The 13424-nt window shown below is 41.6% G+C and overlaps 1 protein-coding gene across 1 annotated transcript in view; it reads left to right on the top strand.

Annotated features, from left to right (window-relative positions):
• The window catches only part of PPP6R2 (protein phosphatase 6 regulatory subunit 2), an 876013-nt gene that overhangs the window by 109358 nt on the left and 753231 nt on the right, over positions 1–13424 (top strand). The gene's annotated exons all lie outside the window — the stretch shown is intronic.

The raw sequence follows: 13424 nt of genomic DNA, 5'->3' as shown, positions 1-13424 counted from the left end.
AGGAGAACTATGCTGCCCTTTGGTGAGTGCAAAAGGTTGCAGAGCTTAGTGTCGAATTATGCTGTACCCTCTGATTTTACACCAATCTGCAGTTCTTGTGGCAGTATTTCACATTTACCATTGGTTCATTCAGAACGTTCTGAACGTCTGTTACCCATTTTCAGCGTTTTTTCTACGTCATCATACAGCCCTTTCCCTTTAACATAAGCTGTAAGCATTAGAATGTGTATGAAAACATCTATTTATCATCAATGAGACCTCTGTGACTTTCTAGTCAGATCTTACTTAAACTTGAGATAACACCCCAGTAGCTGTATCACGTCTACCCATTTGTCACTTCTCTCTGTTAGAAAAGAGTTTTTTCCATGGCAACAAAGACCAGAAATGTATATACCCTTGGCCTATGTCTCTTTATTCTTGACTGTATCCAAATGGCATCCATTTAATCTCGAAATAATGTTCACTTGGCTCGGAACGTTTGCCCTGATTCCCCTCGCTGATGTAGTGGCTCCACTCAACTGCAACTTGTTTAAAGCTGCTTATGCATTTTACCCTAACTGTTGTGGAGAAAAAGCAAACATCTACAGCAGATAGGCACAGCGTAACTCTACAGAGTGCATCTTTTCGCTCTCCCCACCTCAGAAATCTGAAAGCACTTCTCCTTTCATTCCTTTATATTTTTTGCATTATGTAGCGCGAATGAAGGTATCAAAGCACTTTACATTCGTAGTAGTTCCATTACAGAAATCTGCCCGGTGGGTGAAAACGTGCTACATGGTTAAACACTTATAAGGTCCCCAAGGTGAGACCTATTGGCTAAGCCAATGCTAGTTTGTCTGAGGACCTCTGTCTTTAGAAAGAAGTCTGGTAAGGCAAAAGGTAAGTTTTCAGGCAACCAGACCGTGGATACACACAAATTGTTTTGCATCCTGTTCTCACCCTTTGAAGTGTGCCCCAAGTGTTCTATGCAAAACCCCAGCAGACCTATCGGACAGGATTTGACACTGTGATGTCAAAAAGAAAACTGTCTGTGATTGGAGCCTACCTGGGTGGGATGGACAACATAAGGGTCCTACCCATTTGTCAGCTTAGATTTACCCATGACGGGGGCGGTCTCTTTGAAGTTAATACAGTTCATGGGCCCAGCAGCATAGATCATCCTCTAAAGGGAACTACAATCCCTTCTCACAACCAGTCCTTTGTTCTCTGCTCTAGGAGCAGTTTTCATACCTCTTCAGATGTTAACTATAGGCTCGCAGAATTTAAAATTTAGCCTCCAAGAGCTTTGGGCAGGAAAACTGTAACTTTCTAAAAGTACATTTTCCCTAATATTTATCAAATATCAGACCACCATTGAATTGGACTTTTTATAAATATTAAAAATAGTTTAATTATTATTCTAGTTGATCTCTAATCAAAATTAGCATTATTAAATGTAATAATGTAACTCTGTTTTCCTATAGAACAGCCAGCTTTGCTACAGTGAAAATAGCTTTTGCTGTTTTTTCACGGTACAGGCATGTATGACATAAAATTCCTGCAGCTTTTTAACTGCAATCACATGTTTGACATTAAATTACTGCATGACCTACTTTTATGTGCTATGCACTCTATCTTGCGAGTTATTAGGCCTAAATAGGGGTGACTTGCAAATATTTTAAATGAAAGTTTTGACCTGGAAAAAAGGATTATTTTGACTGGTCGAATTTGCATTTTACAACTGCTACAAAAGGTAGGTAGGCCTGCAGTCATGTCTTCTCTGTCACTCTTGAGACAGGCACAATGGTAGCTGCAGTCCACTAGGGACATTTAACTTTCTGGGACCTTTTGTACCATACACTAAAAGCTTAGTGGGGAGTTAAATATGCCATTGAGGTGTATACCAGTTTAATTATGTTTAAAGGAAAAGCACAATCACTTAACCACAGGTTAGCAGGGATAAAGTGCACAAAGTTCTACAGCTGGCAAAAACAATAAATATTCCCATTTTTGGAGCAGTTCCTCCAGATTCGTATTCATATCCACCCTAAGCTTTTGGTATAGGAGGGTGACAACCCGGTCTTTGCCAGATGTGGTGCTAAGGACCCGCCTTCTTTGATGGGAAGGAGGTTCTGCCGTTCCGGCTCTCCAGTGGTTTCACAGGAACATTACTGCCGCTCGGTGAAGCAAAAATTGTCCCCAGGGTAGTTTGAAGATTTCCTAGATCTCTTTAAATTATCGAAATATTTTATCTCTGTAATGGTTCCCTACTTAATTTCAATTTGAACAAGCTTTATTCGATTTATTAAAAAATAGTCATAAAAGCACAAGTAAAACACAGCACATTGCTTTTACAGCTATTAACAATAAATTATTCACATAATTATGATCACATTAGTATGGTTCCCTACTCAAGTTATACCAAACGCTACCCATTCCTTTAAGCCCCTTAGTGCGCCTGTATTATCTATGACCACCAGGCTCTGCAGAAGGATAACCGGGAAGCAAGTGAGCGGGTCCGATTATGCTGGCAACACAAAGCCAAGGAAAAAGAGGAAAATGCCTGCGCCCTAATTATTACTTCTACGTAACCAATTCAATGAGACCAAACAGATACTTAGTTGTGTTTAGTCTGGTACCTTAATTTATACCTATTATTTCATTTTATTTTTCAAAAAAGTTTTCAGAAATATTTAGGGCAGAAAAATGTACACATTCACATCTAAACATTTATCACATGTATATACATTTCGAACAAGACAAATACTGTATCAATTATATTTACAAGCTAAACAACACATTGACGTGACAATTATTGCATGAACAATACAATACAAACATCGCACTGAATATTTTCTTATTCCAAAAGAAAATCAACTTCGTAATTTGTCACAAAGCTACATCAATTTTAGAGATGCTAAGGAACAATGGTAGGATAAGTCTCTTTTTAATCCTAGTGTATACTCAATATACTAGTTTGTTCCCGCTGACGCGTTTCGAGTAAGGGCCAAGAAGGTTCCCGAACTCTCATCAGGGCTTTATGCACAATCTGTTTGGGGTGCGAAGAAACAATAAAAATAATCAGGTGGGGTGAAATAAATTTGAAAGCCATATGTGTCTCATCAATATTGAGCCATCTAGTGAATCCTACCTGTGTCTGTGTCTATGGAGCCAATGAGAACCAGATTGTTCTCAAAATGCGACTGTGGGCAGCCTTTCCATTTAGATAAAGCGTTCTCTCATGCAGCAAAAGTTGTTATTCCTAAGTCGGGAAACAACTGTCTTTATCAGTATATTTAAAAAAAAACAAATCTGGGGATTTATTTTAGTGTGTTGGAAGATTGAGACGGGACCTACCTCGGAATTAATTGCGGTAGTCCCGGTCGGGTGTCGGCTCACTTCCCGCTTTACTGTGTTGATACCTGTTGAGTGTATCAAAATATAATCATTTGTCTAACTGGAAGGTAGTTTGAAAAAGGAATCAGGCGGGGTCGGTTTCTCTAAAGAAGGCAAACGCCACGCTCGGCGAAAACAAACACAGGTATGAACCCGATTCGAAGCGAGCCTCGGAGTCAGCCTTTTTCAAACTACCTTCCAGTTAGACAAATGATTATATTTTGATACACTCAACAGGTATCAACACAGTAAAGCGGGAAGTGAGCCGACACCCGACCGGGACTACCGCAATTAATTCCGAGGTAGGTCCCGTCTCAATCTTCCAACACACTAAAATAAATCCCCAGATTTGTTTTTTTTAAAATATACTGATAAAGACAGTTGTTTCCCGACTTAGGAATAACAACTTTTGCTGCATGAGAGAACGCTTTATCTAAATGGAAAGGCTGCCCACAGTCGCATTTTGAGAACAATCTGGTTCTCATTGGCTCCATAGACACAGACACAGGTAGGATTCACTAGATGGCTCAATATTGATGAGACACATATGGCTTTCAAATTTATTTCACCCCACCTGATTATTTTTATTGTTTTTTCGCACCCCAAACAGATTGTGCATAAAGCCCTGATGAGAGTTCGGGAACCTTCTTGGCCCTTACTCGAAACGCGTCAGCGGGAACAAACTAGTATATTGAGTATACACTAGGATTAAAAAGAGACTTATCCTACCATTGTTCCTTAGCATCTCTAAAATTGATGTAGCTTTGTGACAAATTACGAAGTTGATTTTCTTTTGGAATAAGAAAATATTCAGTGCGATGTTTGTATTGTATTGTTCATGCAATAATTGTCACGTCAATGTGTTTAACTTGTAAATATAATTGATACAGTATTTGTCTTGTTCGAAATGTATATACATGTGATAAATGTTTAGATGTGAATGTGTACATTTTTCTGCCCTAAATATTTCTGAAAACTTTTTTGAAAAATAAAATGAAATAATAGGTACAAATTAAGGTACCGTACCTGACTAAACACAACTAAGTATCTGTTTGGTCTCATTGAATTGGTTACGTAGAAGTAATAATTAGGGCGCAGGCATTTTCCTCTTTTTCCTTGATTTAAATAAGGTCCAGCCTGCCCCTGTCCCGTTTGGACCTAACTCCCTCAGTTTTTCAAAGGAAACACAAAGCCAGCAGTGCAGTATGGTTTGCAGCTCACTGGAACTCTCTACTACAGGGTGTTGGGGAGTCAGGGGGATCTGGGATAATGTGTGGACCCAGGGGTTCCCGCTGGGACATCTCCCTTGGGGCGCAATCAGGAGTGGAGCCATTGATTACACCACTGGATTTTGTCTACCAGGTAGTAGGCCTCAAAAACCAGTGGTGCTAGTACCCGTTAGTTGTTGGTCAGCGCAGTTTAGTTGGTACCACTCTGCCTACCCGCTCCACCAATAACGAGTCCATCTCTGCAAACATTTTGTGGGGAATGACAAGTGGTAGTGTATGTAGAGAAAAAATAAGGTAAAGATGGGAGTACCGATATTTTCTCAACTATTAGTCCCGCTATAGATTATGGAAGAAGCTTCCAAAATCCCTCATTGGCGCAGAATGTTCTGATAGTCTCCCCTGTATTGCCATTGAGGATGCCTCGGGTATTATGATATATTTTGACCCCTAGGTAGTATATACAGGACCCTTCCCATGATAGCTTGCGTAGATCATGTGGTTGTGCCATTAGGTGGTTCAGGGGAAAAACACATGATTTTTGCCAATTGATGCAGCGGCCTGAGTTATTACCAAAGTGTTCTAAGAATCAGATTGCCCCTGGTAAATCCTCCTCCATGTGGTACAGCGGAGCCAGGGGTGGTACAGCGGAGCCAGGGGTGGTACAGCGGAGCCAGGGGTGGTACAGCGGAGCCAGAGGTGGTACAGCGGAGCCAGAGGTGGTACAGCGGAGCCAGGGGTGGTACAGCGGAGCCAGGGGTGGTACAGCGGAGCCAGGGGTGGTACAGCAGAGCCAGGGGTGGTACAATGAAGACTGGGGTGCTGGAGCAATCTCAGTAGCCCCCACCCCCTGGGGATTCTGAGGCTAATATGCCTCTCCGGTCTTTACTGTGTGGATGAACGGCACTCTGGTCCAGCTACTTGTGATTGGGCAGGGCCAGGGACTCTTCTACGCAGCAGCAGCCTCATGGCTCACTGCAGAAAATGTCCTCACAGTTCTACGACCAATTATCTGGATGCCCAAGATCCGAGTCGGGGGCTTAGGGGGTACATTGGGCCTTACCCCTCTTATGGTTTGGGAGGGTGAGATTGTCGATTGTCACTTCGGATGAGTTCAGATAGTGGTGCTCTGCTGGGAATGCCCCCGCTTAACGTCCTAAAGCATTGGTGTCAGGCCACAACCCCCCCAATGGCTTTACTTCCTCTTGTCTTTGTCCCTCTCCAAGAGAATAGTATGGTTCTCCTTTTGAGCCCACCCATTGCTTATGGTTGGTTGGCTTTCTTGTCCCGCTCATTTCCTTGCTTCTTATTCAATGGCTTTCTTTCCTCTTGTTTGTCCTGTGCCTTAAGCACCCCTTCTTTACCATTCATTTGAATGAACAAATGCTTCCTTTCCCTTCATTCACAATTGGAACAATTTATTTTCTTTTTCTTTCAACTTTCATTGAGAATGCACGCACTCTTTCTGTGCGGGCTGATCCCACCCCATAACCGCCCCACTGCACAAAGTTTTGCTCCATACTCCCTCCACTAGCTCTCTTGCATGCTGCATCTCCCTATAAATTCCCAGTCCTTTCTCAAGTGTACATGTTTCTTCCACTCTGACTGCATCCATACCTTTCTCCCATAGCTTTTTAAAAACATTTTTAGTCCCCGTACAAAGTAATGCTTGTCCTTTGCTCACTCGCTTGCCTGTCCTTTGCTCCCTCACACACTTCTTGTTGCTTACCTCCACTAGCTCCCTTTACTCACCCCCGCCACCAAGTCCCTAAAATATTATTTTGTCTTTATTATTTTATTTTTTGAATGGTTAAGTCGCTGCTAGGCTACTCTGCTTTCCAAAAATTACTTTTGTGTAAATAACAAATATTTTTTTTTAATTTACCATTCCAAATCCTATCTGCCCTCTAGAATGGGTAGCTAAAAAAAAAAAAAAAATCTCGCCCCCATCATTCCATAGGCACATGCGTGCCTAGTAAAGCATATGTATGCATACCTCATCCCACATGCGCACACCTTTAGAAGAATGTGTAGAGTAGTTTTTTTTTTTTTTTTTTTGGCTGATGCTGCACAGCATTGGCTAAGTCGTTAGGTAAGAAAGGCGAGAACTACTGGCTTTGCAGTTACTTAGTTTTTCTTTTTTCACTGCGGCAGGCTTTTTGTTAATATCTTATTTAGGTCTGTAAAGATACGCCAAACCTATTGGCATTACCTGTGAATGTTTCTTTGTTTCAGCATTCCTTGTGAGTGGATGTGTTTTCTTTCTCTCTGCTGCCTTCCCTCAAATGACCACTCTGTGCTCTGTTGTTCTACCCCACAGCTCCTCCATTGCTTTCACAGCTCCTCTGTTGGTTCCCACTACTCAGTGGTGTTGACTTGCCACCATTCACCCCCACCTTTGCTTCCCCATACTTATGTTGCTCCATCATCCTTTTTTGTAATTATTTTGCTCTTTGTTGACTAGTTGGCCCAGCAGCTGCAATTTGCTTCTCTCCATTGTCAACCTGTGGACGGCTTGACAATCTATAGGGCTGAATTGGGTTGTCTTGGCAAGCAAGAAGAAACAAGATTTTGCAATGCAATAGGTCTCGTATTTGCGAGAGTTTAAGCTAGTTGCATTGTAACAATACCTTTTATTGATCTGTTTTGATAATTAACATCTAAATAAAAGGCATTGTCATTTACAATTCCAGTAGCTCAAATTCTTGTATGTGCGAGACCTATTTCAATTTAAAGAAGCTGCTGCTGTTGTCCTGGGCTGCTTGGAAAGTGAAAGCACACATGGCACACTGAATGTTGCAGGAAAGCTTGTCGTACCTGCAGTAGGAGAAATTCATTAAAGAAAATAGTTCTTACAGACTAAATAAGAAACACTGTGTAAAAGAAGTAAAAGGCCAGTCCTCATGGGAGGTTAGAAATGAAGACAAGGCGGCACTAAGGAAGTACTAACAAGCCTATTAACGAATCAGAAGCCAGCATTCACAAAGGACAGTGACGCACGCCAATGAAAAATATGGGTGGGTGGAGCTTCAAGTCCATACTTGAATACAGCATGCCTCGCAGGGCAGTGCATGTGCTGCCCAGACTAGACCTAAAAATATGAAGAAGACTGCTTGTTTTTGCCTTTTATTTAATTTTATTTTATTGCACAGAGGAGGAAATGCTTGAGCTGGAAGACTCTGTTTGGTATTGCACAGGGCTGAAAGTTTATTTTGAAGGCAAGACCAATTTTTTCACACAGGCTGAGGCAGGTCAAGACTTTCCTTAAATGTAATTATTTTATTTTTTATTTTTGGGAATGTGCAGCTGTGTACCCTGTAAAATAGGTTTGAGGTGCCGATCTTGCATTGGTGACTGAGGAAGGGAACACAGATGGGAGGTTGCAGCGTCAGAGATTAACCTGATGATCTTGCCTCTTACCATTCCTTCCTGTCTCTCCTTAATTTGGAAAGTACTGGAATCTAGAAATTGCATCAGGAGAACTAAGACTTGACTTGTTTTCTCGAACATCAAAATTGAGTGCACCTTACGGTGTTGTCCTCCTTAGTTTTCAACTCTTGTAGTGTTTCCAGTACACTGTGAACTCGATCACATAATTTTCTATTATAAAAAGCATAGAATGTGTCTCCATGCGAAGAACTGCTTTTAAACTGATTCGGTCAGCGAGTGCTCCACTGTGTGCCTGCAAAATGACTGGTAATTTGTGAAACAGTGTCGCAAAATAGCAAACACCCCGACTAAAATCTCCATTATAAGGCTTTAAAAAAGTATTCGAAGAATGCTTCTTGATTTATAAAAAAAAACAAAAAAAAACTTCCTGCTGTGTCGCAAAATCTTCTGTATTGGGCAATGGCTTGCATTGCTTTCCCAGCTGACTTCTTCAGGTGGCAGCACTCCAACATCTAAAATTAAAAAAAGAAACAAAAGCAAGCTTCTTTAGAGGAAGAGATAAACGCTGTAGCTAGCTTTCTAGGAAGGTTGGCCACAGTTGCTAATAATGGAATACCTCCCATCGACTTCAGAGCTGTTCTTGGGAGCGTTCCCAGATATTGGAGTGTTAATTCTCCTTCTCAACTAGAAGGCCAGGAGGCGGATAATTGCTAAGACTTGTGGCATAGCTTTGCTCGTTCTCTACCCTGATTCTACCCAGCCTGAGGGAAGACTGTGTCCAAAGGTTTTCTCCATGAGAGTCTCGGTTAATTATACGCGAGTGGGCATGAATGAATGTAGTTGGAGAAAATGTAGAGATTCCCTTTTAGGTCTGGCTTGACAGCATAGCTGTCTAAACGACATATTGTTACCAATGCTTAAAAATATACATAGTAGACTTTGGCTTTGCGCAAAGGGGTATTCCTTCACTTCATTCATACTGTTGGGTCTTTGGGGTAATATTCCATGCTCGCACTGCAATTCATGGTAGAGTATTTTACATCTCAGAAACAGACAAAATAATAGCATATTAAATTCTTCATCCCTGATGCGCTGCAGATAAAAAAAATATATATATTTCATTGTAGCAGACTTCTTTTTTTATTTTCATTAAATGGTCAGGAGGGACTCAAAATTCCAAGTCCGCCTTTTGGATTTTCCCATGAATGTTTTTTTTAAATTATTTTACGAGGGATGTCATTTTTTTTGTTAATCAAAGAATGATTTGTAACACATTAGGTAACTAGTATAGATTTTGTTGGTTTTAAATTGCAATAATATGCCTTTTTCAATTTGGTTATAGTTTTTAAGAGGGACCGTAATTAGGGGTGTGTCTCAAATTGTGTTATGTTGATAATTCATAATGGGGTTCGTAACTACATGCGTAAGTAGGAATTAAACCTAGTTCCTGTTAGGAGACCGCAATGTATTGTTTGTAATGGCATTAGATAAGTTTACATTTCCGTAGGTTTGTTCTATACATGGATAGTAGGAGTACAACTACCAGGTGCTTCATTCTCTTTCCGAACTGGGAGTTTGGTATTAGGCCAGCTCTGATGTCACCTCATATCTGGCATTCCAGCTGCCGATTGTTGATTTCTATTTTTCAACATGATTATTGGTGATGCAGGAGTCCTTGGTACTAAACCTTATGGGAGGATTTTACTTCTATTTGTAGCATGGATGGAGTACTATTTCTTTTTCATGTTTGTCTGGTCGTGATCAGGCAATGCAAACAAGAAATCACCTGCAAACGCCTGGTAATTCAAGTGGTGATCTGCGTAGGATTAGCCAAACTTTTGACTGGTCCAGATGTCGGCATACAGCCCGTTGAGCATCTCAAAGGGAGAATAGAGCAAGTGTTTCACAGAGATATGAGTGACATTGTGGGTTTGTAGAGCTTCAGTTTACAGGCTGAGGTGGCTGATGCTTGACTTGTGTGCAAACTTTTGGATGACACCGAAGGGCTTCAATTTCATTTTAAGTCTACTAGAAAAAAGTGGAAAATGTTTCTAGTATTGGAATTTGCCTACAGACCTTGCCCAGCATAACGAGGTGGTGTACTCAGTGTCCCTTTCTGCACTTTTGTTGAATGGGGTAAAAGACAGAAGTTGTTTAAGGAGATTCATGGTCTGAAATACTGATTTCGCAGTGGTATTTAGCAAGTTCAGAACTTCCAGCACTCAACTTCCTGTCTCTATGATCTGTGAGCTCCACAAACTCTGAGTGTTCGGTACGTCAGCACTGTAAAAACAGAGGTGCAATGTATTCCAAGAAAATTTGGAACTCTCTCCCCTACAACACTACATTAGTTTCTTCACTTGGTCCACTTTCCACTATTCACTCACACCTGCCGTCCTTGCAGTATCTCAATTTCGAGTGCTTGGAAGTCTAAGATGTTTTATCACCACAAATTCAAAATCTAAAACGTCAGCACTAACCCTTCAATTTCCCCCCGGTTGGTTGATGTTGGCCTGTTGAGAAGGATGATAACCCAAGGATGTTGTCACTTGTGAGATGGTGCGAGCCGTACTTAAAAGACACGTAGTTCATCTGTGTTTGCAATCCTTTAATTGCTTAGGGGTATGTGGATAGAATCACACTGTCCATTGAGGGCAGATGAAGTAGGGGCTGGGGTTGAAGAGGGATTAAGCCTATCTGGGGGAGCTGCGGTTGCAATGAGTAGTGCTGCCAATTTAAGTGAGTCTGGCACAGCAGCCTCTGATTTGTGAGGTTATAAGGACACCAGTGCCGCCAGCTACAAATGTGGTGTGCCATCCCTCTGAGTATTGGAGGATGGTTAAACCCTTTAGTGTGAATCAAGAGAAGGGTAGAGTCCATGTCTTTGCTGGAAGGTGGGGGGGCGAGTTGAGTGTAGCAAGCCACATATTCTGGCTTTCTGAGGAGTTTTCAGTTGTGTTTAACTTTGAGGTGACCAATCTATTCAGCACATTGTTCCTCCTTGTTATATCGCATGGATTAAAAATTACCATTTACGGTTTCTTTGCACGGTGAAGCTTGTTCAAAAAAAATATAAATGTCCTGTTCTACAAAGATTTAAGGGTGTATTTTTAATAATATTTATCTCGGACATCAAACCTACAGGACCCATCGGTTCTGCACTCATCAGATTTCTTTTTCTAACCTTGTTTTAAACACAGCAGCTTTTGAATCATTGAAAATTGAACATCTGCAAAGAGTGTTTCTTTTAACTGCTTGTGCCCTTGGTGAAAAATATAGACCACATTTGACGAGAAATGCTATATATAGTGCCACATTTTACAGAACCTAGTACTAGAAAAAATCAACTAAATGGTGTTACTGGTGGTGATGGCGAGTGATGATGAAAATCATCACGCAGATAACAAGACATTGCGTACAATAAATATTCTTACTGTAGGAATCATTTACATGGGACATTGCAGAGGGCATGTGAGGACAACTGATGCGAAGATTTAGTAAATCTTTCAATCTTATTTGACAAGCTATATTTTAGAGCAGTTTTGAAGGTGAAAAGAGAGGAGATGGAACACAAGTTACAGTATAGTGAATTTCAATGATGAGGTCTAAGCAAGTTAAAAGACCAAAACATTGAGATGATACATGACTAGAAGTTTTATTTGCTGAGGGAAGATTGTGAGGTGTTGGGATTTTTACTTTGTCTTTAGGAGCTAGTCCTTTCTTCGTCTTGAAGACTAGAAGAAAGTTTGTACAGAGCCCTATTTTTGGCAGATAGCCATCTAACAAGCTGTCAATAATGTGATGTAGGGGTATGTCTGGGAAGGTTGAAGAGATATAGTGCAAAATGTATTTATGCAGTGGGGAAAATGGAGACCTGGTTCTGAAATGTATTTTATGCAGTGGGGAAAATGAACGTAGGGGGAAGTACAGCTAGCAAACTTGCTCTACTCGAGGTTTAGTGCAGAATCCAATGGTTTGTCAATATAAAAGGGGTTATTAAGGTCAATGTGCAGCAGGTTCTGTAGTTGTTAAGAAGGACTCTAGGTCCATAGGATGGTTCAAAAGTTTCTAGCCAGTGATGTTGAGATGAGGTTGTTGGGAGAAATGTTATAGGATGAGTTATAGATGGTGAATTATTAGCAGAGAAATAGGTAATATCTGTCTTGGAATTCAGCATAAGAGAGCAAAGGGCCATCCACTGTTGAATGGCTGAGACAATTTGGAGACTCAAGCTTTATTTGCCAGGCTAAAAGTTGGCAATGAAAAAGGAGATTAGAGTATTTTCTGTATAGAGCTAGCACGAGAAATTAAAGGAGGAAGTTCTTCTGCCAAGAAATGTTGTTCAGAGAGAAAACCTTGCTGGCCAAGGAATGACCCTCTCTGACTCAAACTGATAGTGGAGTGGGTGACCAGAGTGAATTGACACCATGAGACAGGATAAAGTTCAATCAAAAAGGAAGTAGGAGAACTAGTTAAGTGTTTTTTAGGTCTCGCCTACGACGAATGAGCTGAAAGCGCCTTCTCGCAGCGAGAACTGCGTCCCAGCAGTCTGAGAACGACGAAGGGAGACCAGACCTGGCCGCGCGCCGCGTTTCCCCATAGGATAACGTTGTGCGTGCAGCCAGGTCTTGTCTCCACAGCATGGCATGGCAGACCGGATCGCGCCGCGCGCCTCTCTGGAATGCAGGGGGAGTCTGCAGAGAGGCGCGCGGCGCTGATAAAAGCTTCGCTGACGTGCTCTTTGTTTCTAGTCGCCCTAACCTTGTTAATGCTTGCCTCCTTCGTTAACTGCTGGCAGAGCTGCACTCTTCCATAAACATACGAAAACCTCTTATAAATGTAGCTCATTTCTGACATCTGACGTTTTCCGTGTGCAAGACTGCAGCTCAGTAGCTAGATACTGAACAGACACCCCCAGTAATATCTGAACTGCTGCAACAGGGAAGCACTATGCGTGTGCACCGCTCTGTGTGTTGAAATGTCTCGAGGCACACTCTGAGCTGATGCTGGCTCTAATCTATCACAGTAATGTGTGAGCCGTCCTCCCGTAACAAACCATTTCCCACAGCCTGGCCTATAAACGCACCTCCCTCCAAATGCTTGTTAGATAAACCATCAAAACTGCATCCTTCAGAAACCTCTGGAAATGGTAGCCATCACGCGTGCAATGAATGGGCATATTCTGCGTACCAAGGTTTAAGGTGCGTCCACGCACCCAATTAAACTGCATGTTCATTATAATGATTACAAACCTAATGCGTGTGTGTGGGAACCACACAGCAATCGCAACAGAAAGGGTGCGCTGCTCGTGAGTCACGTGCTGTGTATGTTTGCGCTCTGCGTGTCTCTCCAGCACATGTCACGGGCAGTGTTCCGTGTGTGAATAGAGTCGGTTCATTGACTGAAGCATTCCTCCTTTATTGGGATGGTTTA

Source organism: Lissotriton vulgaris, chromosome 1_1, assembly GCF_964263255.1.
Source record: "Lissotriton vulgaris chromosome 1_1, aLisVul1.2, whole genome shotgun sequence".
Taxonomy (NCBI): Eukaryota; Metazoa; Chordata; class Amphibia; order Caudata; family Salamandridae; genus Lissotriton; species Lissotriton vulgaris.
The sequence above is the reverse complement of the archived record's forward strand: the minus strand, read 5'-3'. Positions and strand labels throughout refer to the sequence as shown.